The 22,919-nt window shown below is 44.3% G+C and overlaps 1 protein-coding gene across 3 annotated transcripts in view; it reads left to right on the top strand.

Annotated features, from left to right (window-relative positions):
• Positions 1 to 615: 615 nt before the first annotated feature.
• Positions 616 to 22,919, top strand: part of SLC8A3 (solute carrier family 8 member A3) — a 214,186-nt gene continuing 191,882 nt past the window's right edge. For all 3 annotated transcript variants that reach the window (XM_061611157.1, XM_061611158.1, XM_061611156.1), the window contains exon 1: positions 616 to 1,147. The gene's annotated coding sequence lies outside the window, so the exon portion shown is untranslated. The remainder of the gene's footprint in view (positions 1,148 to 22,919) is intronic.

Raw genomic sequence — 22,919 nt, 5'->3', positions numbered from 1 at the left:
CTCCCAGTAGTTATTTGACTTTGGTTAAGACAGACGACTGGGTGGATCCTCTCCGCCACCGCCCCACCACCACCAATAGCGCAGGCTCCTTCCCAATGAATCCCAAGGCACAAAAGCCAACGGGGCTATATTTAATGTCTCTCAGATGTCTTTAGCAGATACTTCAAACGGAGCAAAAAGATTTGGGTTAGCTTGGAGTTTTGCTTTGTTTTGGTTTTAAAAGTCCAAGGAGGGTCTGATGTAGGTCTGGTCTCCACTCTTCGTTTGCTCCCCGCCCTCGAAAGCGCAAAGTCAAAGCCACTGGGCTAGATGGAAGGCACGGGGGAGATCTCTGCCCGCCGGCTCTCCAGCTGTCTGTCAGTCAGAGAGGCGGCCCATTCATGTATTTATTCTGCGTGGGGCTTGCCTGTGGTTTCCTGCGTTGCGATTTGCTTCAAAGTCCACAGCCGGCAAAATCCTCCCCCCCCCCGTGCGAGGGATAAATATGCACGGCTTGTAATTCGGTTGCAGTTCTTGCTCCCAGCTGATAGGGTGACGTGGAGTTTGGAGAGCCTTGGAGATTGGCTTTTTGATTTGGCTCCTCTGCTGCGGTTGTGCACAAGGCTGGCTGTGTCTGGCCTCTCACACAGACCCCAGCCAGGCTCTGAGGGTTGCCTGCTTGCTCTGTGATGCCGGAAAGTCGCTCAGCTGAGCCAGTGATGGTGTGAGAGAGACCCGAGAAGCCCATCCTGTGCTCTTGCAATTTGGGGGTGGGGGTGTTGCAACCGTCATTTCCCTCTCCACGCCCCCGCCCTTCTACCTCTTCCTCATCCACCTTATCTTCATCATCTTCACTCTTCCTCCCTTCCCCCTCCCAATTACTCCGCACACGACTGATAAGCGGGGCTGGCAGAATTAGCACCATTGGCACCCTCCCCCCCCCACTTCTAAACGCACTTCGCCGTTGGCAGCGGCAAAAGAGAATCTCGGCTTTCCAGCAAGTTGGATTGACATGCCAAAGAGGTTCCCACCCACCCCCCGCCGCCGCCTCCCTCCTGTCCTGAACGACTGAGCACGAAATGCAAAGAGATCGCTTTAAAGAACCGGAAGGATCTGTAACTGGAGAGTAAGGAGGACCCCCCCGCGCGCGCAGCAAAGAATCAGAAAGGTAAGTGATATTCATTCTCACTTCCATGTAAACAAAATGTACAAGGTTTATGGTTTGTAGCCGGGAAGTGATGGTTTAGCTATTGCATTCGAATGCCGCCCTATGTAGTCCCTTTTGCGGGGGTGGGGTGGGAAGAAGAGATGGAATGGTTTGGCAAAGCCAATTCGTCCGTCAGGAAACTGCTGGATCAGATGTTACAAATGTAGACATGAGGACTGTTTTCCTGCCTGGACGGAGCGGTAGCTTGCCTGCGTGTGAGGCGGTCCGCGTGCTTGTTGCCCTGCACACATACATATCGAGCTAAGCCGCGTGCTGCAACCTCGCATCCTAGCTCTGCACGCAGACCATTTGAAGGAGCTAGAGGGAACGGCAGGGGAGGAGGGAAGCCGCTTTGGGCTTGTGCTCCATCGGAAGGTGCATTGTAGGGGGTTATGAGGTTGCCCCCTGCTTGTGTTTGCGGCTGCTCTGAAACTCCCCCTCCACCCCCACCCCCCGTAGCGGGTTTTACACAGGGGATCAGGAGGTGGGGGTGAAATTTTAACATAACAAGCCGGCAATAACTCAGCAGGAAAACGTGGAGGGAGCTGTTTCACAGCCAGAACCCGGGATTGCTTCATTCTTGTCGAACTTGCTGATAGCCCTTTGGAAGAGACGCAGGAGGGGAGGGAAAGGCAACAGAGGTGGATTACTACAGGAAGGGAGGGAAGAGGATTTGGGGGGAGGGCCGGAGCAATAGGCCGAATAGATGCCTTTAGCGCAGTGGCAATAAATGTCGTTTTCTGTTCCCCAAACGCCTTGTTCCCCGGTGTAGGAACAGACCGAGCGCGGCTTGTTGTGGTCTGGAGCCGCGGGTGAGCGGGGAATGTGCAGTTTGGGCAAAAGCGCCTGAAAAGGCCCCACAAACGCCTGCTTGCATATTTATTTGTTTGACAAGGAGAGTAACAATGAGATCGCCACAGAACATCTATGAATATCTTAATAGCAGAGGAGGGATTGTTTGGGTAGAGGAGGAATGGCTGTAGTTCAAGAAAAAGAATTTCCAGCCAGGGTTTTGGCAAGGCACCGATTTCGAAATGAAAGCAAAGGAACCCCTGGCAGGCAGTCCCCCCCCCTCCAACGTAATTGCACGGAGCGCCTTTTCCTTCTTAACGCCTGCTGTGCCATTTATCTTACGCAGCTGTTGGGCTCCATCCACTACTGCTGAGATCTTATTTACCTCGGTTTTCAAATATAGCTCCTGCGCCATCCACTTTCGCAAATAGGGCAAGAAGGGCACTTTACTTTGTAGTAATAGGTAAGGAAGGGGGCCGCTTGGGATCGTATCTGTTCCTCCGGAAGGGGCTCGCTTTGCTCTTCCCGTTCCTGACACTTTGGGCCTACTAAGCCCATTCTTCCTCTTCCCAAATATTGTCGGAGGAAGGGCAGGCTGGTGCCAAACAGCCCCCAAGCCTAGAGTGACCTTTTTCTAATAAGGGCTTTATCCAGCTCAAAATAAGGAACACTTGTAGATCTGATGCTATTCTTCTGAAGTATAACGTTGTCTTAGGTAGAAATAGGGGGAAGTATATACAGGCGACGTACTTTGTTCTTTTCTTTTTTAAATGCTAAGGATCAGTTGGCAAACTTAATGCAGGAGCCAATATTACTTATTTGAGTTAATGGTTCTGAAGTGTCCCCTGCCTCCCCTGGTTTATTGGCAAACTGATTCTGAAAACACACATATGTCCTAACCTGCCAAGACCTTTCTTCTCTAACTAATCAGAAGCATGAGAATGTGGTTCTTATTTCGTCTGGCATAGCTATATTGTAGGGCTGTTGTAATCTCACAGCACTCTTATGAAACATGAAGGGAAAGAGACAGTTGAAGGAGGGCTTCGGGAGGACCAAGATTGTCCTGCTGGCTTCGTCTTCATTCTAATGGCTATTTCACATAGCCATTTTTAGACATTGCGGTTACGTGGTGGAGTCACCACAAACTTGACTTTGGCATGATGCTTCGGGGAATGCTTTGGTGTACGTGTGCTTAGGTTGCATATCCACACAGATTTAATCCACATTTTAGAAGGTTTTTCAGGTAATGTGTACATTGGCTCTTACTTAACATGCTGTGGTATTTTCTTTGGAAAGAACAACTTCCAAAGCAGTGGAAACAAAACTAGCCTTCTCTGTATAAAATATAGTCTGTGTTCTGTTTGCTAGTGTACCTGAAGACGCTCTCTGATTTCATCTGTCTTCATAATTAGCCTTTAATAGAAGATCACTTGTTATCAGTTTGGAGATGAAAGTCAAATCAAAATTATAACAGCTCTCTAAGCCCACTTCTTCTTAGCTCATCCATCTAGCACAGAACAACACTGAGAACAACAATGGGGTTTTTTCTTTTTGCTTTCATTGGTTGCCTGTTAATAATGTGTTAAGGATGTCTGTTTCATTTATTGAGACTGGAAGAACCCAAGAACCTGAAATTCTGTGCAAACAACGGGACAGGATGATCACTCTTGGTCCAAAAAGTTTCACTCATGTATGTCTGAGCTATAGACATTTATTTCCTACTATTGCATTGATTGGTAGAAATGTTCCCCACCTCCACCCCTTTGGTGTAACACTGTAATTTCAGTGGGGTTTTGGTATAACACTGTAATTTCACAGAGTAGCCATAAAAAGCCAGTGCTCCACATTTGCAGGAGTGAACTTTCTTCTCTGTAGGAATACTCTGTTCTAGAATTGGACACTGCTAGATGGCAGAGTACTGTATATATTTAGTGGAAATCACTAGTCCCACTGCTGTGGGACTAGAATAAAGGGCAAAATCTGAATTAAAGTGGAAGGATTAGCTAGCCATTACTGAGCTAGGTAAAAGGATTTTTTGTTGAAAGTAGGATTTCTGGAATTCTCCTTAGGTATCCACCAATACTTCTTGGTGTGACCTTAGGCAAGTCACTCAAGCTTCTTCTACATTCTTGAGATTAATATTTATCTACTGCAGAGTGGCAAAGGAGGAAAAGAAACTCACTTTATGTATGCTACCAGTGTGTTTGTCAGAGCAGTAAAATATACTAATTTCAGAGTAAGAAAATGCCTTATTCAGGTACTCCAAAAGTTGGGAACCAAGAAAGTTCTGATAATAGCGTGGTCAGCTCCAAGCCTTGTGCAGTGTGCTCCCTACTGGGTTGCCACTTCTGTTGATGGCTGGAACTCCTTGGGCATACTTGCCAGTAGGGGTAACAGTGTTCCAGTGTTGGCTGGCAGCTGGCATTTTAATTTTTCACAGGGTCCCACAGCACCAAACATAGGCTCACACTCCAGGGTATTGTGGGAAATTGAAGTGGGAGTTTACAGACTCAGCCACCCACTGTGGGTGGCCTAGGGCACATGCCAGTTTTGGTGGGCCCTGGCAGTTGCTCTAGGATGCCAGGTGCTGATGTCAGGCCAGGATAATAGAATTTTAAAGCAGTTGCTATCTGTGTAGTGTACTGGATCAACATTGACAGAGCGACATTGGTCAGTTGTTTCTGTAGATGGCTTTTATTGGTATTGGTAAAATTATTTAATTCCTTTATGAAAAGCAGCAAAGCACCTTCTGCAGCTTCCCTAAACATTTTAACCACAAAAACATTAACAGTCATACAGGTAATGGAAATTGTATGTATTTAGTAACACTAACACCACATGACCAGCAGGATTTCTTTTGTATTATGACTGTTGGACAAGTTCCTGCTAACATTAGATTGCTAATGACACTCCAGGTGGAGGAATATGAGACCCTATCATTTTTGCATTGTTGTTGACACCAGGGTAGCAAGCTGTAACCCACTTACCCACCCAAAACATGTATAAATGTTTGCATTTTCATGATGTGCAGCATGTTCAGGTTATTTAAATATACATACCTGTATTTCAAGTATCTCTTGATTTGCTTATTAGTGAGAAGGTCTTTCCATTAGACAGGATCTGCCTAGTTGCGCTGAATACATAAAAAATGGTTGGCTTCCCATTTTGAAGGAAAACACATGGGAATGCTGGTGGAGTGGCTAAGTCAATAGCCCATGAATTAGGAATTCCTTCTGTTCTGGACTAACTAGATAACCATCTTATCAGGAGGTCTGTTCCGCACAACATAGGAAACGGACCTTTAGTGTAGTGGTACCAATCCCTTGGAATTCCCTCCCCTTAAATATTAGACAGGTACCATCTCTGTTAGCTTTTCGATGCCTACTGAAGACCTTCCTCTTTCAACAAGCCTTTTACGTAGAGACCTTATCCTAGACTGCATCTGCATTGGAATTGCTTTTTAATATATTTTTAAAGCTTTTTTTAATGTTTTAAAAGCTTTTTTAAAAAATGTTTTAAAGATGTTTTGTTTTAATATGTTTTTAATAGTTGTTGTGTTTTAATATATTTCAAAGTCTTTTTATGATGTTTTAAAGTGTTTTTAGTGCTTTTGTTTGCCGCCCTGGGCTCCTACTGGGAGAAAGGGCAGGGTATAAATCAAATAAATAAATAATAAATAACGCCCTAAACAAACCATTGTCTCTCAACTCTGCATTTGCAATAATGGATTGATAATACTGATCTACCCTACAGGACTGTTATAAGGATAATGTTTGTGAAGCCCTAAGCACTATGCAAGTACTAAGTATTTATATATTAGGGCTGTGCATAGCCCTCCCTGTCCGCCTTGTGGCCCCGACCTGTGGGCCCTGAGGAGAGCCATTCCAGCTTGTCCTGAAGATGGACCACCACTCCACCCTGGATCCATCCCCAAAGTTATTGGGGGGCATGGATAAGGGTTTTTAAAATTAGAAATATGGTTGGGGGAGGGACTAAGAGCAGGCGGGTGCAAACCAGCACAGGATGGAATTGTTTTGCTTACCAGCTAGTAAGCAGGACAGTTCCATCCAGAGCATTGTTTGCAGCGGCTGGTTTGTGAACAACTTCTCTGCATGCGGGGAAGCCACCTGTGAACTAGCAGTGACCGGCACCACGCACAATGTATCCTCTTGCTTATCAGCTGATAAGCAAGAGGATTCCCTACTGCTGGATACTGCTCCTTTGTGAAAGGCTTCCTTGCATGCTGCTGGTGAAGGGGTTTTGGTCTATGAGGCTTGGGGAGACCTGGCAGAAAGGAGAGATTGGGTGGAAAAAGGCAGGCACCTACCTTCTCCCACAAAGAGGTGCCTTTCCTGTCCAACCTTCTCCTTCCTGGCCATGCCTGCCACTTCTTCCTACCCTATGCCCTGCTCCCTGATGGCGTTGAATCACTCTGGGCTACCATACGTGACCCATAGCGACCCAGGGCTAATTCAGCCTGAAGTCTGAAGTTTATAAATCATTCACTGTCCCACATGGAATCGGCTAAATTGAAAACCCTAGATTCGGTTTATCAGCTTAACCGTTTCTTCACTTGCAAAGGCGGACACCTTGTCCCCCCTGCTCTGGAAATTTTCCGAAGGAAACTAGTACCTCAACTTCTCTACGGAGTGGAAATTTGGGGCTACTGTAACACCTTAGCCCTTGAGAAAGTTCAGACTGCCTTTCTCAGGTTTATTCTGGCCACCCCGCGTGGTACTCCAGCCGCTCTGTTAAGACTCGAGACGGGCTCTCAGCCACTAGAATCACTGGTACATGCTGCCATGGGCTCTTATTGGCTGCGGTTGTCCGGAATGGATGACTCCTCTCTTCCCAAGAAGTGTCTCTTGGAACATATGCAATCACCACATCACTTTCCTTGGCTCCACCAAACTAAACATAAACTGGCTGCATATGGGATCTCTCTCTCCATTCTACCCAAGCCTGTCTCTGTAAAAGCCACTAAACTATTTAAAGGTAGGATTTATTTCTACGCGCAAAGATGGTGCTTGTACTCAGCCTCTCAATCAACCTTTTCAATATGGTATCCCTGGTATAAAACCACCTTTATCATGGAACCATATCTCTCATTTTAAACAATACCCTCTTTGAGGAGATCATTCACAGCCCTTCGATTACAAACAATGGCCACTTCCTTCCTCGAAGGACGTTATGCCAATACCCCCTATCACGCACGAGTTTGTATATGTCAGATGGGGGAGGTCGAAGACCTGGCCCACTATCTCTTGAGATGTCCCCTTTATGCGGACTTGAGATCGAAAACTATATCATCTATAATTTCCCCCATGGTGGATAGGGCCATTCCAGAACAGATTGCCATCCTCTTGGCTGGCATGGATATTTATATAACTTCCAGAGTCGCCAACTTTGCATTGGCCGCGGACAAGATATGGGCCAAATGTGCTAAACTGCACAAACCAGCATAACTCTGTTTAATTTGTCCCTACCTGAAGTCTTCCGGACAAAGATGCAGCCTCCCAGTTCACTCCTCATACTTTCCATTATGACCCTTTCGCAACGGTGGTCAATAATACTTCCTTGAATTGTCCAACAGTTTTAAAAATGTTAGTTTTAAAGGACAAGATTACGAGGCACATCCGGATGCCTCGTTATTAAACAGTTGGCAGGGATTTGTTTTAGGGCTAGGTTCACCCCATGCACTGGAGTAACGGGTAGTGTGAATTTTATGTATAATTTTTGAGTCTTTGTTATATGTTCTCGGATTGTGATGGCCTATGGCTGTAAACAATAAAGTATTCTACTTCAAAGTATTCTACTTCAATCATTCACTGTCACTGTTACAGATTTTCTGCCCACAGATTGCTGTTTTCAGTGTGCACAGTCACCAGAAATATACTCTAACTAGGCATTCTACAAAAGTTGAGATATGTTAATAACAAGAATTCCAGGTTTGTTAGGTTTGGGTTTATCAGTGTCTTTCAGAAACAGCGATAAATGGTGCTACAGACTAATCTGGTCATCCTTCTGAAATTTCTTACACAGACTGTGGAGAACTGATATAAAATAATATAAAAATTGTGTTAGCCAGTTTGGAGAATTTTCTGGGTTTGAAAATGAGGCCTGGTAAATTTCCTCATTCAGGATTAAAATTACATGTATGCTGAAGCTGACCACTTTCACCCAATAGATACACAATGAGTTCTGATAAGTACTCTGTTCCCTCACTGGCCTGCTTTCCACATCTTGGGGAGGAGCTTGCAAGAGCTTTGCTTTGCCCATACCTTTTTAGTGCCATACCACACTAAACTAAGTTTCCCTCCAGACTAACCACGGTAACATGCTAAGCTGAACCTTGGCTTAGCTCAGTGTGATGTGGTGGCAAAAAGGATTGGGGAGAAGCAAAAAGGATTGTGGAGAAGCAAAGAGGCTGCAAGTTCTTTGTGATGTCCCTGTATATATATTACTGTAAATATGGTAAGTGCGGGTTTATTAGAGTATATGTGGTAAGTAGACTGAGTGAGAGGGTGGAGTACATGGGCTGGAAGGTTGGAGAATGTTGTATTATGATTGGCTGAGCATTTGAGTGTCTGAAGGTATAAATGAGAGGATAACAGAGCTGTTGAGAGTTCTGTTGGGAGTTCTGAGGGAGGTTGGAGTTGGTTTTGTGGGTTGGATTGGATTAGGCGGGTAGTGAGGCAGGTTATTGATGGCTAGAAACATAAAGAGTAATGCAACTTATGAAACCACACGCTTGTTGACAATACCTTTAAGTAATCTTGTTATTCCCTGTGTATATAAATAAATATTTCTTGGTTTACCAGAACACCTGATCCTTGGCTGGGTTACACCGACCAAAAGGGTGGGCAGGGCATATACCAAGGTTGGGAAACAGTATCAATGGTGGCAGCGGTGAAGAGATAGTATAACATCATCAGGTATCCAGAGCAACCCAGGGCTGTATTCTTTATACACACAAAGATACAGGGGGGTTGTGGCCCTCAAGTGCTCCCAGACACAAAGTAGCAATAAGCCAGGAGGAAACTAAGGCACAGTCTCAAGACAATGTTGTTTTACAGGGAGTGTCTGGTGGTGCTGCCTAGCAGTGGGATCTTGAGAGATCTTTGCTAGAGCCGGTGAGAACCATTTAAAGACCAGGACCCTGAGGTGGGACCATGACAAGGCAGTGACCACAGGCGGGATCCTAGCAGGTGGCGCCTGAGATGGGATCCTGACAGGAAGGGTCCTGACACTTCTCTGGGAGCCTGCTAATTCATGCTAAGCTATGGTTTGGCTTAGTGTGACATGCATACCAGTGCACTCTCATCTTGGTTTATTTCTTCCCTCCCCCTTCCATTAGCCCGAGCCAACATGGCCACTGCGTTTCGCTGGGCACATCTAAAACCAATTGCTCAATTAAACGGTTAATTCTCTCTTCTTTTTGCTATAAATGTTTTGATTAATACCAGCTCTTCCGCTGATCCTAAACACCTTTTCTGGAAATAAGTTTCACAGATTTCATTGCAGCTTTCTCATAGTTAATTGTGCTGAAGTCCACAGCCTGATCAATCATTGGCAACCGGAAAGGGAGATAGTAGCAGGTAATTACTTCATTAATTTATTTCAGAATCTATTGTTGTATGGTTATGATAAACTTATTTTAGACTGCAATGTTGCAAAGTGAAGATTTTCTGCAAGTAGACATGGAGGGTATCCTCAATTTGTGTTGCTCTGGAACATCTCAGATAGTTCATCCAAAGAGGGCACCCCTCAGGACACAGCAAATTTGTAGTATGATCTAAGCTGACCTTCCCTAACCTGGTGTGCTCCTAATGTTGTTGGATTACAACTCCCATTATCTCTGATATCATAGTGGGGGTGATGGATATGTAGTCGAAAAATCTGTAGCTCACCAGGTTGGGGGAGGCTACTCTAGGTCAAGTCTACACAACATGTGATCTATCTAGCTAAACCAAGACCACCACCGATGTATGATAGCCCACCATGGGCTAATTTTGCTTTTTTAAAAAATGGGAATGGGCAGGATTGGGATTCAAGAAGGTTGGCAGATTGGGCCAACAGGGTCACAGGTTGTGGAGTCCTGCAAGGCCACCTCAGGAAAGTTCAAGTATATAAATAAAATCACTGTAGATATGAATGTTCTAAATTATTTATAGGCCTCGAAACATAACTCAGTTAAATAGATTTAGGCCCACTGGAGACAAACTAAATACTGAGTAATTTTAGAGTAATTTTATATTAACAGAAATCCCATGTTTAACTGCTCATAATACTATAGTACTCTATAATATTCAGCTTCATGAATTTGTAAGGGAAAATGAGGCCAGCTGGTTCTTGAAATTGGGTCCCAGTCACAAGTACCTTATTTGATAATAAATCTGATTAAAATGAACAGTACTTATTTGCAAAATAAGGTGTTTTAGATAAGATCGTTAGGAAATTAGTTGTGGATATTGGTCACAATCTAGGCCACTTTCACACCATTTATTTATTCCACTGTTATTCCACTTCAAACAGTCATAGTTTCCCCCAAAGAATCCTGGGATGGGTAGTTTGTGAATGGTGCTGGCAGTTGTTAGGAGATCCCTGTTCTCCTGAGAGAACTCCAATTCCCAGAATTCAATGGGAAGAGGGATTGATTGTTAAACCACTCTGGCAATTAAGAAGAATAAGAGTCTCCTAATAATAGGGTTGCCATATTGCCCGGTTAGCTGGGTTTTACGCAGATTCTATGCATGCCACCCAGCGCCCGGCTAGCCCCTTAGGTGGCCCGGATTGTCAGCTTTAATTTTTTAAAAAAATTAAGTTTCTAGGTGGTCGAGTTCTCGAGATATGCATAAAAACGTCAGCCGCCCCCCGACTGTTAAATCTTTCTTTAAAGTACTACAGCACTTCCTAGCTTTAACCCCGCCTGTTCAGGATTGCAGCCAATCAGGGATTGTGTTTCAGTTTCATTGACCTGAGGCAGTGTCTAGAAAACAAAATGGTGGTTTCACCCCCTGTTTATCTGAAAATCTCATAAATTGGGCAAGTATATACATTTCAGTTTTTTTCCCTCTTGTGTGCAGGAGTCAGATCTTGGGCAGTGTTTTGAAAACCTTCCCAATGCTTGGTTTTTGTAAAAGCAATGCTAATCCCATATGCCCACAGTAAATCCCATTGAATTCAATAGGACTTACTTTTGAGTAGACATGGTTATGAATGTGCTCAAAATCAATGGGACTTTGGAGTGAATGTAAAAAAGAATTGTGTTTGTGTTCTAACTCTTTCTGCACCCTTCTCCAGTCCTATTTTAAAGCAAGTAGGCAGGGCTTACTTAGGTATTACAGTTTTTATTCTGTTGGAAAGTAATACTGATTTTTTTAAAACTAATACTGATTTTTCTGCAATGACCAACTGGTTTGACAATAAACTATTATATGGGCTGTATGTATTTATACATCTGCAGTATGTGCATGTGTGTGTATGGAGTCTTTCCAACACCCCTGTGAGGTAGGGTTGTTGGAAACCAAGGCAGCTCACAACAAGAAATAAAGCCATTTAAAATCCAATAACCATAAAAACAAGTATAAACAGTTGCAAAACAGCGTAAAGTGGCATGATTCGGAATTTTGGGTTGTGTGAATGAAGTTGCTTATCACTTGAGGTTGCATTTCTGTCCCTGTTTGAGTAAGCCCCACTGAATACACTGGGACTTGCTTCTGAATAAATAAACCTAAGATTGCACTATAAATATCTTTACAGTTTGTGTAAATAATAAATATATTTGATAGTCATGCTTATATAAATATTTCTTCATTTATCATATTTTTGGTTTTTGGTTAGGAATCCTGACTGGTTGTGAGATGCTTAGTTTTTTGCCTTACTCATAGGAATCTTGTTGAGGTTGGTATGGTATTACATTTAGGAAAGTGTTACTGCCTTCTGTTTTTTTTTTCCTATTTGCATTTCGCTTATCTTTAACCTCACTCCGTTACAGCCATAGAAGCAACAGCAGCATATGCAAGATAATTAACTCCCATTAGTGATAAGAACAAGAATTTATAATTATTATTTCAATTAAAAGAAGAGGCTTATCAATACTTTGAAGAGGACCAGATATTTATTTTCTTTCTGAGCCCAGGACTGGGTCTTTCATGATGCCTGGGGGGGGGAGCAGGAGAGTAGTCGATAAGACAGACATCCTGGCATTGATAATCTAATTAGCAAGGTATGTGTGGGGTTGTTGCACACTTCCAGGCCCAGTTTCATTTTGAGTATGGAGGTGGAACCTGTGTAGATGTGGTTGATCAAAGGGAGAAGAAATTTTGAGTTAAGCAAAGCTCTGCTTTTATAAAACCTAAGAAACATACAGATACTTTGAATGTCTGAGTGCCTGCACCAGTGGAATACTGGAGGAACTTGTGAAACTTGCTGCAACAGTATTTAGAACTGAGTATGTGGTGTGAAAGACTCCTTTTCCTAACATTTTGGCTTCTTGTTTTTCTCCACCCACCACATCTTTGAAATATATCGTATATGGTTAACCGTACTGCTGCCCTGACTTTATGTTTGTTGCTATTTTGTGTTTTTATTATGTTTTTATATTGATTGTGTATTTTTATTGTTTTTATTATATTTGTAAGCTGTGCTGAGCTCTGTTTTTAACAGCAAAAGGGCAGGATATAAATTCTCTTAATCAATCAATAAATACTCCATAGTGTTGGAAACTAGAGTCTAGGCATTTAAGGCTGAAAATGTTGCTTTAAAAAAAAGATTTCTCACATCTTTCCCCAGCTTTTGGTGGTAATTCCTAGGCACAAAAACAAAACAACTGGACAATCCAAATATTAATTATGCAAATAATTTGCATAATATGTAAATACTTTATATAATATGCAAATTAACCTGCCCGGATTTGTGGAACTGGAATATGGCAACCCTACCTAATAACTCTCAGCACCCTTCAGAAACTACACTTCCCATGATTATTTGGGAGAAGCCAAGACTTTTTAAAGTGGAATAATAGTGGAATAAATGTATTGTGTGAATGTGGCCCCAGTCAAGTTCTGCTAATGTTCTAGAATAAATATTCCTGTGCTTGCCTATCTCCCACTGAAGTCAATGGAATTTTAAAAAGTGCTGTAGTTTGGCTGAGTTGTGCAATTTGTTTTGTTGTTACATGTAACAGAGTCAGTGACTTTTTGAAAAACAAGTGAGAGTTCCTCAATCTGGTAATCCAATCTGTTACTACAGGCAGTTATAGATCATACGAATATAGAAATGTGTTTGTTTTCACCCCTTCCCCTCCTAATAGTCAGACTCAGTTAAAACCCAAGGATTATTTTTTTTAGCTGGTCTTCAGTATGTTTAATATGCTCCAGTTCAAAAACAGCTTTGACTGCCTGCCAAATTTCATTTGTTTTTCAATCAAGCAATGATTTGATCTAATTCAATATTTAAATAAGTTAAATAAACACACAGACTGTTTTTATGTTATGGCGGAAGCCCTAAAGTGATGAAATTCATCCACAGATCTCCCAACTGAGACTCCTAATTTTTGCTCCTGGCATTTATTACTTATTTTGCAGAATATTCCAATTGATTTAGCTAGCAAAGAACCCTCATGTTTTGATGCAATTTACTAACATATGGTAAATGGTTCAGAGTACCTGATAGGTATAGGTAGGATCAGATGCTGTTACTTGATTTCTTTAAGGCAGCCGTGAAAGAAAGAAAAGAGAAAGAGAAAGAGAAAAAATGAGTCCACCAGTGCTATTCACACATACTTGGGAGCAAGCTCCATTGAATTCAGTGAGACTTTTGTCAGAGTAAACAGACATGGGGTTTATCTGTTAAGTCATTTGCCACAATTTGTACTGACACTGAAGAAAGCATTTGCTCATTCACTTCAGTGAAGCAAGAGCAAGCATTATGTAAGGGTACTGTAGCCATCTTGCTTGTTAGAAATGTCTCTTTTTTTATTCATGGTTGGTAAAATCTAGTAAAAGGGAATTAACTGGATGGGTCCAGGGACTGGTTAATACCCATAAAGGAGCGAGTTATGTCTACTGCCTTGAAAGAGGTGGTGATGCGACCCCTCTTGAAGATGTTCTCTCTGGATCCAGAGGTTTTAGAAAACTACTGCCTGGTCTCTAATATTCCCTTCCTGGGGAAGATGATTGAGAGGGAGGTGGTCGGCCAGCTGCAGGCATAACTGGAGAAAGTAGATTATCTAGACCCATTCCAGTCTGATTTTTGGCCTGGTTTCAGCACTGAACAGCCATGGTGGCCCTTATCAGAAGAGAGACAGGGTCAATACAACCCTGTTGCTTCTCCTTGACCTCTCAGAGGCTTTTGACACCATTGACCATGGTGTCCTGGAGTGACCGAAGGAGGTACTCTATTGCACTGATTCCATTCCTACCTGCAGGGCTGCTACCAGAAAGTAGTACTAGAAGATTGTTGTTTGGATCCCTGGCTTTTGAGTCCCACAAGGGTCCATTCTGTCCGCTATATTGTTTAGCATCTGCATAAAACTGTTGGGAGCTGTCATCTGGGGATTTGGAGCATGATGTCATCAGTATGTTGATGACACACAGCTCCATTCCATCTGAATCAGGAGAGGCTATGAAGGTGTCGGACAGGTGTCTGGTGAGGCAGTGATGGGCTGAATGGGGACCAATAAACTGAAGCTGAATCCTGTTAAGACAGACATGTTGTGGGTGGGTGGTTCCCATGTCCAGGAATTAGGTGTATGACCTGTTCTGAGAGGGGTTGAACTCCCCCTGAAGGAACACTTTGTAGTCTGGGAATACTCCTGGATTCACTAGAGTCCCAAGTGGCTTCTGTGGCTAGGAGTGCTTGTGCCTAGCTGAGGCTGATTTGCAGCTATGTTTGTTCCTGGACCAGGATAGCCTGACCTCAGTTGTTCAGGCACTGGTGACTTCCCATTTGGACTACTGTAATGTGGGGCTACCCTTGAAGATGTTCCAGAGGTGACAGCTAGTGCTGTATATGGCTGCTAGGCTGGTAAGTTGGGTAGCCTGATGGGAACATGTGTCACTAGTCCTGAAAGTGCTGCACAGGCTGCCAGTGAGCTACCAGGCCCAATTCAGAGTTTAGTACTAGCATAAAGGTAAAGGTGTCCCCGCACTTATAGTGCGAGTCGTTTCCGACTCTTAGGGTGATGTCTTGCGATGTTTACTAGGCAGACCGTATATATGGGGTGGGATTGCCAGTTCCTTCCCCGGCCTTTCTTTACCCCCCAGCATATGCCAGGTACTTATTTTACCGACCACGGATGGATGGAAGGCTGAGTGGACCTTGACCCCTTTTACCGGAGATTCGACGTCCTCCTTCCGTTGGAATCGAACTCCGGCCGTGAGCAGAGCTTCGGCTGCGTTACCGCCGCTTACCACTCTGCGCCACGGAGGATATTAGTACTAGCATATAAAGCTCTAAATGGCGTGGGAACCAAGAATCCAAAAGAACACCTTCCCCATTATCAACTATCTTGGACCTTATGATTGGCAGGCAAGGCCTTGGTGGTGGTGGTGGTGCCACTGGGGACTGCCCGGTTGGGGCAGACCCATGGCAGAGCCTTTACAGTGGTGGCTCCCTGTTTGTGGAATGCCCTCTCCAGTGAGGTGTATCTAGCTCCCCTCTTCCTTGGATTCTATAATTAAATTTTGGATGGCTTTTTGTATTACCTAATTTTTTTCCAGAATTGCTTTAACTGCCTCAGTTCATTAATATTCATTCTTAATCAATAGTTTAGAAAGTCTCATATTTGAAAATCTCAAATAATATTAATATTGCATCTTCATTCTATCCCTCATCTGTGTTAAAGATACAATTTGATGATTCCTTACCAATCAGCAAACTTAAGGCCTACTTTTTGCCAGTTAGTGAACATAATGATAGCCCAATTTTTAAAAATATTGCTGATGAACCAAACAATTGGGGATGGAGGCCACAAGTAATTGTTATGTTTATCCCATATGTTCCATAACCTCAGGAAGAAACAACTTGCCCCTTTATCTAACTTTCTATCTTTGTTGTTCATCCATAAAAGAGCATGCGATGAAATTCCTACACAACATTCAATATCATTTATATAGAATTTCCCTGCTTCTTGATAACATTCAGATATTCATATTAAACACTTAGCCTGGTAATATGCTTTAAACAGGGAGGCTTTTTCATTCGTGGAGACTCCCCGCACATTTTAGAACGTCAGGGTAGAGCCTCCACGAGTGCAGAAGTCTGCCCACTTCAGAAGATCACTCTCCACAAGTTGGAGGTAGATGGAATGGTAATGGGGGAGCAGAACTAGCATTTTCATCCTTACTGCCTGCCCTCATGAGTTGTAATGCCTTAAGCGAAGCTTCTCTCTCGCCTATAATCCCTCCTACATTGGCAGTGCCAAGGTTCTTGGTTCCCCACATTTGGCTCATTGGAACATTCAGCATGGCCTTGGGAAGCTGAGTATCCACAGCTGAAGAGAAATCTCCCTGACAGTAAATTTTTTTATGTCAAAAAGAATCCAGCCAGGTGACACAGTAGGCTACTTATCTCAGAATCCCATCTCTTCATAACTGATCTCTAAGCAAAGTGAGATCATGCTTATTATCAACAAGGAGAACGATTCTCAAATTAGTCTTGTGGGTGGTTTGCTAGGCTTCCTGCAGTAAGCGCTGGGAGCATGAAAGCACCACTTGGATTCTTCGTGAAATTGCCTAATTCAGAGGCTTTTGTTCCTGATTTGCTAACATTTAAGAGCCATCAACATGGAGCAAGATGGAGGTTTGGTAGAAATGGATACATTCACATGAGTTTTTGAGTGAAGTGGTTGACATATCATCACTTCACCCTCAAACCTCTGTATGACACCCTAAATCACTCCATGTTGTGTAAGCATGCCTCAAGAGATTTGTTAGAGTGTAGGCCAAATTAGCTCTGGGGCGTCACACAGAAAACATAAATTGTTAGCCTGTTTTAAATGGATCCTAATGTCACTTAAAACACCGACTGTCATTTATGTCCAGCTTTTCTTATGAATTCTTTCCTGAATTAATAGGATCCATGTCATACCAACTAAAGAATACAAAGGTACAGGAGATTTCTCAGATATGCTTTTCAGTGCCACATATGAACACAATGCCAGAGTGTAATCCATCTGTGTTTAGGCCTTGCTTGATATTCTCAAAAGACCTTCTGCAATGACAATAATAAAATCAAATCTTTATTTACAGTCAACTGACCACAAATGCAGAACATAGTATTAGATGTTATGAAATAAAAGACTACATAATAACAAATAATAATAAAGAAAACCCAGCTGGACACGGGACGGATTTGGATGCGTCCGGGCTGACCGCTGGCGCTTTGGCGGAGGGTCGCGGGTCGAGTGTGACTGGGTGCGGTTCGGTTTGTCGTCGTTGCGGCCTTCGTCTCCGTGGCGCCGCGGTCTCCAGTTGTGTTGGTCCTGCTGCCGTTGTGTCTGTGTTCCGGGTTGCTGTGCCGCACTCCGGCGGATTGTGCGCTGCTGTCGTTCGCTGCTTGCTGCTTGTTGCTGCTTGCTGCCGCTGCGGGAGTGCCTCCGCCGCTGTTGTCGCTGCTCTTCTTCGGACCTTTGACTTTGGTTGCGGTGGCCTCGCTCCTGGCTCGCTGGCATTGTGGGTGCCGTTGTTGCCGCTTGCGCTTTGCCCTGCTGCCGTTCGTCTTGCTCTCCTGCCTTGCTGCACTCTCCAATGTCGCTGTAGGTTACTTGGACGCTGTTTTACCATCGCTGTTTTTTTGACCAGTTTGCCCGTCGTTACCATCGGAGGCTGCTTGTCCTGGAGGCGTTGAGCGACGCATTTATTGCTTTGGGATGCTGTCGCGGCTTTAGTTTTTGTCTCATCGCTGTCCTACCATTATTTTGTTGTTGCTGTATCTTTAAGTGCGGCTACTGTTGCCAACTTAGCTGCGGCCTTTGAGATTGCAACATTTTAACTCACTGTTGCCACCTGGATGTAATTAATGGTTGAATGTGTATGGTGTTTGTATGAATGATTGAGTTGGTTGGTATTTATGTTTTTATTTGGAAGTTTTGTTGTTTTGTCGTTATGTAATTAATTGATTGGTTGTATAGTGTGAATTTTATTGCCTGAGTTAATGATGTGTGTGTGTGTGTATGTATGAATTTTTGCGTGTATTGTGTTAATACGTATTGTCTGGTGTGAATGTTACCCAGTGTGTGTGTATTTGTGAGTTTTAGTTATTTAATATGTGCCTGGGGGAGAGTATTATACATCGTTCGGGGAGACTTTCGGGGGCCCCAATTAGCGTAGTGACGGGTAATGGGAGGTATGGTGTTGTGAGGAGAACGTGCCAGGTAAGGGGAACTCGTCCCAGACAAATAGTGCCTGTGACTTGTTCCGGTTCTTCTCACATCCCCAGGACTGCTGGTTGTTTTGTCAGTCAGCCTTTGGATCTCCACGTGCTGTTATTAAATGCCAGGTCGGTATGTCATAAGATCTCTCTTGTTCACGATCTGATTGTGGAAGAAGCTGCCGACCTGGCCTGTATAACTGAGACCTGGGTGGGCGACCTGGGAGGAGTTGCTCTTTCCCAGATTTGCCCACCTGGGTATATGGTTCAGCATTGTGGTAGAACCGAAGGTCGGGGAGGCGGAGTTGCTGTGGTCTATAGGAGTTCTTGCTCACTCACCAAGCACCCTGTCCAAGTGACGACTGGCTTGGAATGTCTCCACCTTGTGTTGGGCCAGAGAGACAGGTTGGGAATTTTGTTGGTGTACCGCCCGCCTTGCTGCTCAACAAATTCCCTAACTGAGCTGACAGAGGTAGTCTCGGAGGTACTGTTGCGGTCCCCTAGACTATTGGTACTGGGGGACTTCAACATCCATGCCGAGACTGCTTTATCTGGGGCGGCTCAGGACTTCATGGTTTCCATGACGACCATGGGGCTGTCTCAATTTGTTACTGGCCTGACACATGTGTCGGGACATACCCTTGATTTGATCTTTGCCACTGGACATGGAGATGGTGATCTGGAGGTTGGGGACTTAGCATCTATACCATTGTCATGAACAGATCACCGCTTGCTGAGGTTTAGGCTCACAGCGACCCTTTCCCTCCGCAAGGGCGGGGGACCTGTTAAAATGGTCCACCCCCGGAGACTAATGGATCCTGAGGGTTTCCAAAGGGCTCTGGGGGTTTTTCCAACTGAGAAGACTGGCGCTCCTGTTGAAGCCCTGGTTGATTTGTGGAATATGGAAATGACCCGGGCGGTTGACACGATCGCTCCCATGCGCCCTCTCCCTTGCAGAGCTCATACAGCTCCATGGTATACCTTGGAGCTGAGAGCGATGAAGCAAGAGCAGAGAAGGCTTGAGTGCAGATGGAGGCGGACTCCCGATGAATGTAATTATGCCCTGGTAAGTGCCTGTTCAAAACAGTATATAGTAGCGGTGAGGGTAGCAAAAAAGAGATATTTTGCTGATATTATTAAGTCATCACTCTCCCGCCCAGCAGAGCTTTTTAAAATTGTACGAGGGCTTTTACATTCTGGCCCTCGGGACATTATAGATTCATCTGTAGCCCGCTGTGATGAATTTGCCGGGCATTTTCAAGATAAGATCGCTTGCATTCGTCGGGACTTAGACTCCAATATTATAGCAGTTGGTCCTAATGAAGCATCCAGAGCACGGTCTTGTCCCCATTTATTGGATGAGTTCCAGTCGGTGCAGCTCGAGGATGTTGACAAGATCCTTGGACTGGTGCGGGCGACCACATCTGTTCTGGACCCTTGCCCCTCTTGGCTGGTGAAAGCTAGCAGGTCCAGAACTGCCGACTGGGCCAAGGAGGTAATAAATGCCTCTTTAAGAGAGGGAGTGGTCCCTGACGGAGGCGGTGGTGAGACCACTCCTGAAGAAACCCTCCTTGGACCCAGATAACCTGAACAACTACAGACCTGTGGCGAATGTTCCGTTCCTGGGCAAGGTCCTGGAACGGGTGGTTGCCGGCCAGCTCCAGGGGCTCTTGGATGACACTGATTATCTTGATCCATTTCAATCCGGTTTTAGGCCCGGTTTTGGCACCGAAACAGCCTTGGTTGCCCTGTATGATGACCTCTGTCGGGAGAGGGACAGGGGGAGTGTGACTCTGTTGATTCTCCTTGATCTCTCAGCTGCTTTTGATACCATCAACCATGGTATCCTTCTGGGGACACTCATGGAGTTGGGAGTCGGGGGTACTGCTTGGCAGTGGCTCCGCTCCTACTTGGTGGGTCGTCACCAGAAGGTAGTGCTTGGGGAACACTGCTCGACACCCTGGACTCTCCGTTGTGGAGTCCCGCAGGGATCGGTACTGCCCCCCATGCTTTTCAACATCTACATGCAGCCGCTTGGTACGGTCATCAGGAGTTTTGGGGTGCGTTGTCATCAGTATGCTGATGACACGCAGCTCTATTTCTCCTTTTCATCCTCTTCAGGTGAGGCTGTTAACGTACTAAACCGTTGCCTGACCGCGATAATGGACTGGATGGGGGCTAATAAACTGAAGCTCAATCCAGACAAGACTGAGACGCTGCTGGTGAGTGCCTTCACTGCCCAGATGGAGGATGTTCATCCTGTTCTTGATGGGGTTACACTCCCCTTGAAGGAACAGGTTTGTAGCTTGGGAGTTCTTTTCGATCCTTCCTTGTCTCTCGAGTCCCAGGTGGCCTCGGTGGCATGGAACGCTTTCTACCATCTTTGATTGGTAGCCCAGCTACGTCCCTATCTGGACAGTGATGACCTTGCCTCAGTTGTTCACGCTCTGGTAACTTCTAGGTTGGACTACTGCAATGCGCTCTATGTTGGGCTGCCCTTGAAGATAGTTCGGAAACTACAGTTAGTCCAGAATGCAGCGGCCAGACTATTGACGCGGACCGGACGGTCTGCTCATATAACACCTGTTCTGGCCCGTCTGCACTGGCTTCCTATTTGTTTCCGGGCTAAATTCAAAGTGCTGGTTTTGACCTATAAAGCCCTACACAGCATGGGACCGCAATACCTGGTGGAACGCCTCTCCCAATACGAAACTACCCGTACACTGCGCTCAACATCTAAGGCCCTCCTCCGAGTGCCATCACATCGAGAAGCTCGGAGGGCGGTGACTAGATCTAGGGCCTTTTCGGTGGTGGCCTCCGAATTGTGGAATAGTCTCCCCGATGAGGTACGCCTGGCACCGACGCTGCTATCTTTTCGGCGCCAGGTGAAAACCTTTTTATACTCCCAGGCATTTTAAAATTTTTAAATATTCTTTTTAAAGAAATTGTTTTGTAGTGTATTTTAAAACAGTGTTTCATTGCTGGTATGTTCTGATGTTGTTTGGTTTCTGTTCTTTGTTTTGCTTTTTGATTTTCTTATATTTGTTCTATTCATATATTTTCTTGTTTATCCTCTATGTACATCGCCCAGAGAGCCTTTTTGGCTTAGGGCGGTATATAAATAAAATAAAATAAAATAAATAAATAAACACAAACTACAACATACAGCATACTAAATTATAAAAACTCCATTAGCTTAATTGCCATTAACAACCATACGGGGTCTGGTCAAGATGGCCAAGTTCAGGAATTTTGCCACTTGCTCAGTAATTGCCTTATCTGAACCCTCAAGTAAAATAATCAGAAGGGACTCAGAGGAATGGCCTGGGAAAAACTGCGTAATAGGATGTATTAGGTCTTTTCTGGCCCCTTCGTAATAACTACAATTGAACAAGACATGTGAAATAGACTCCACTGCAATGACAATAGCACCATATCCACACATAATGGATAGAAATACAGTGGTGGTGATGTAGTTATGATGCAGGGATCTACTTTATTGATGCCTGTGCCTCTTCACAAAGAATATCTGGTGAGATCTGCTATCTGTTGTGTGAGATGGGGTCTTATTCATATGCTCCAATGGATTGCGGGGGTTGGAAGATTAAAAATAAAGGAAAACTCAAAGAAAAGTTTACAAAATGGGAGGGCATTGTTTTAGCATGGGAGTAGCCAACATGGTGCCCTCCAGATGTTTTCGACTATAATTCTAATCTTTCCTGGCTATTGGCCACGCTGGTTGGGACTGATGGGAGCAATAGTCTAAAATGTCTGGAGGGCACTACATTAGTTTTAGGAGCAGGAGCTGGGGGTGGCTTTGCTGGGTCTAAATGATCATATGCTGGAATAGCATCCTGGGAAATACATATATTCTCCCCAGGTTTTTTTAAAAAACAGCATAGACAGAGCATGGGGGAAAGGAGAAAGAGAGGGTTGTGTCACATACCATTAATTATGTGATAAAGAAAATCTGCTGCATGTCCCTGACACTCGTACAGCCATGTTCCACACAGCAGTAAAAATGGCAATGAATGGGCTACTTGGAAGAAGTATCCCATTTTTTTCAGCCATAAAATACTATGCTTTTAAATTCTCAGAAAATGTAATCCTGCTGCATCAGAAGCGTGACTTGAGGAAAGACATGAGAAATGAGAATCAGATGGCTGCCAAACAAATGAGACCTATCCAAGAAGAGAAATCATCCTTTCTTGACTTTCACTCCATCCCTCTGAGATACCTTGTCTCATCTGATTCTCCCCAGATTTATTTCAGCAAGAACTCAGTTTATACTGTCCTTAAGCTTGTCATGGTCCAGAGATTATTTGTCACTCTTGACATTCATGTCGCTCTTAGAATTTGCTGTGGAGTTACTATTCAGTACTTCTAAGCAAAATTAGGACAACCAGATTCCACTGTGGGGGTTATACCCAATAGCTGTTGATCATCACCCTATCCCTTTCTTTACACCAGGCAGATAAGAGGACCCTCAGTACCCAAACACGAAGTAGTTGGCAGGGTCAATTTATATGCAACGGCAGGGTCTATGTACACTTTTCTAGCTATTTAA

Source organism: Rhineura floridana, chromosome 2, assembly GCF_030035675.1.
Source record: "Rhineura floridana isolate rRhiFlo1 chromosome 2, rRhiFlo1.hap2, whole genome shotgun sequence".
NCBI classification, from domain to species: Eukaryota; Metazoa; Chordata; class Lepidosauria; order Squamata; family Rhineuridae; genus Rhineura; species Rhineura floridana.
This window is presented reverse-complemented; position numbering and strand designations above follow the sequence as displayed.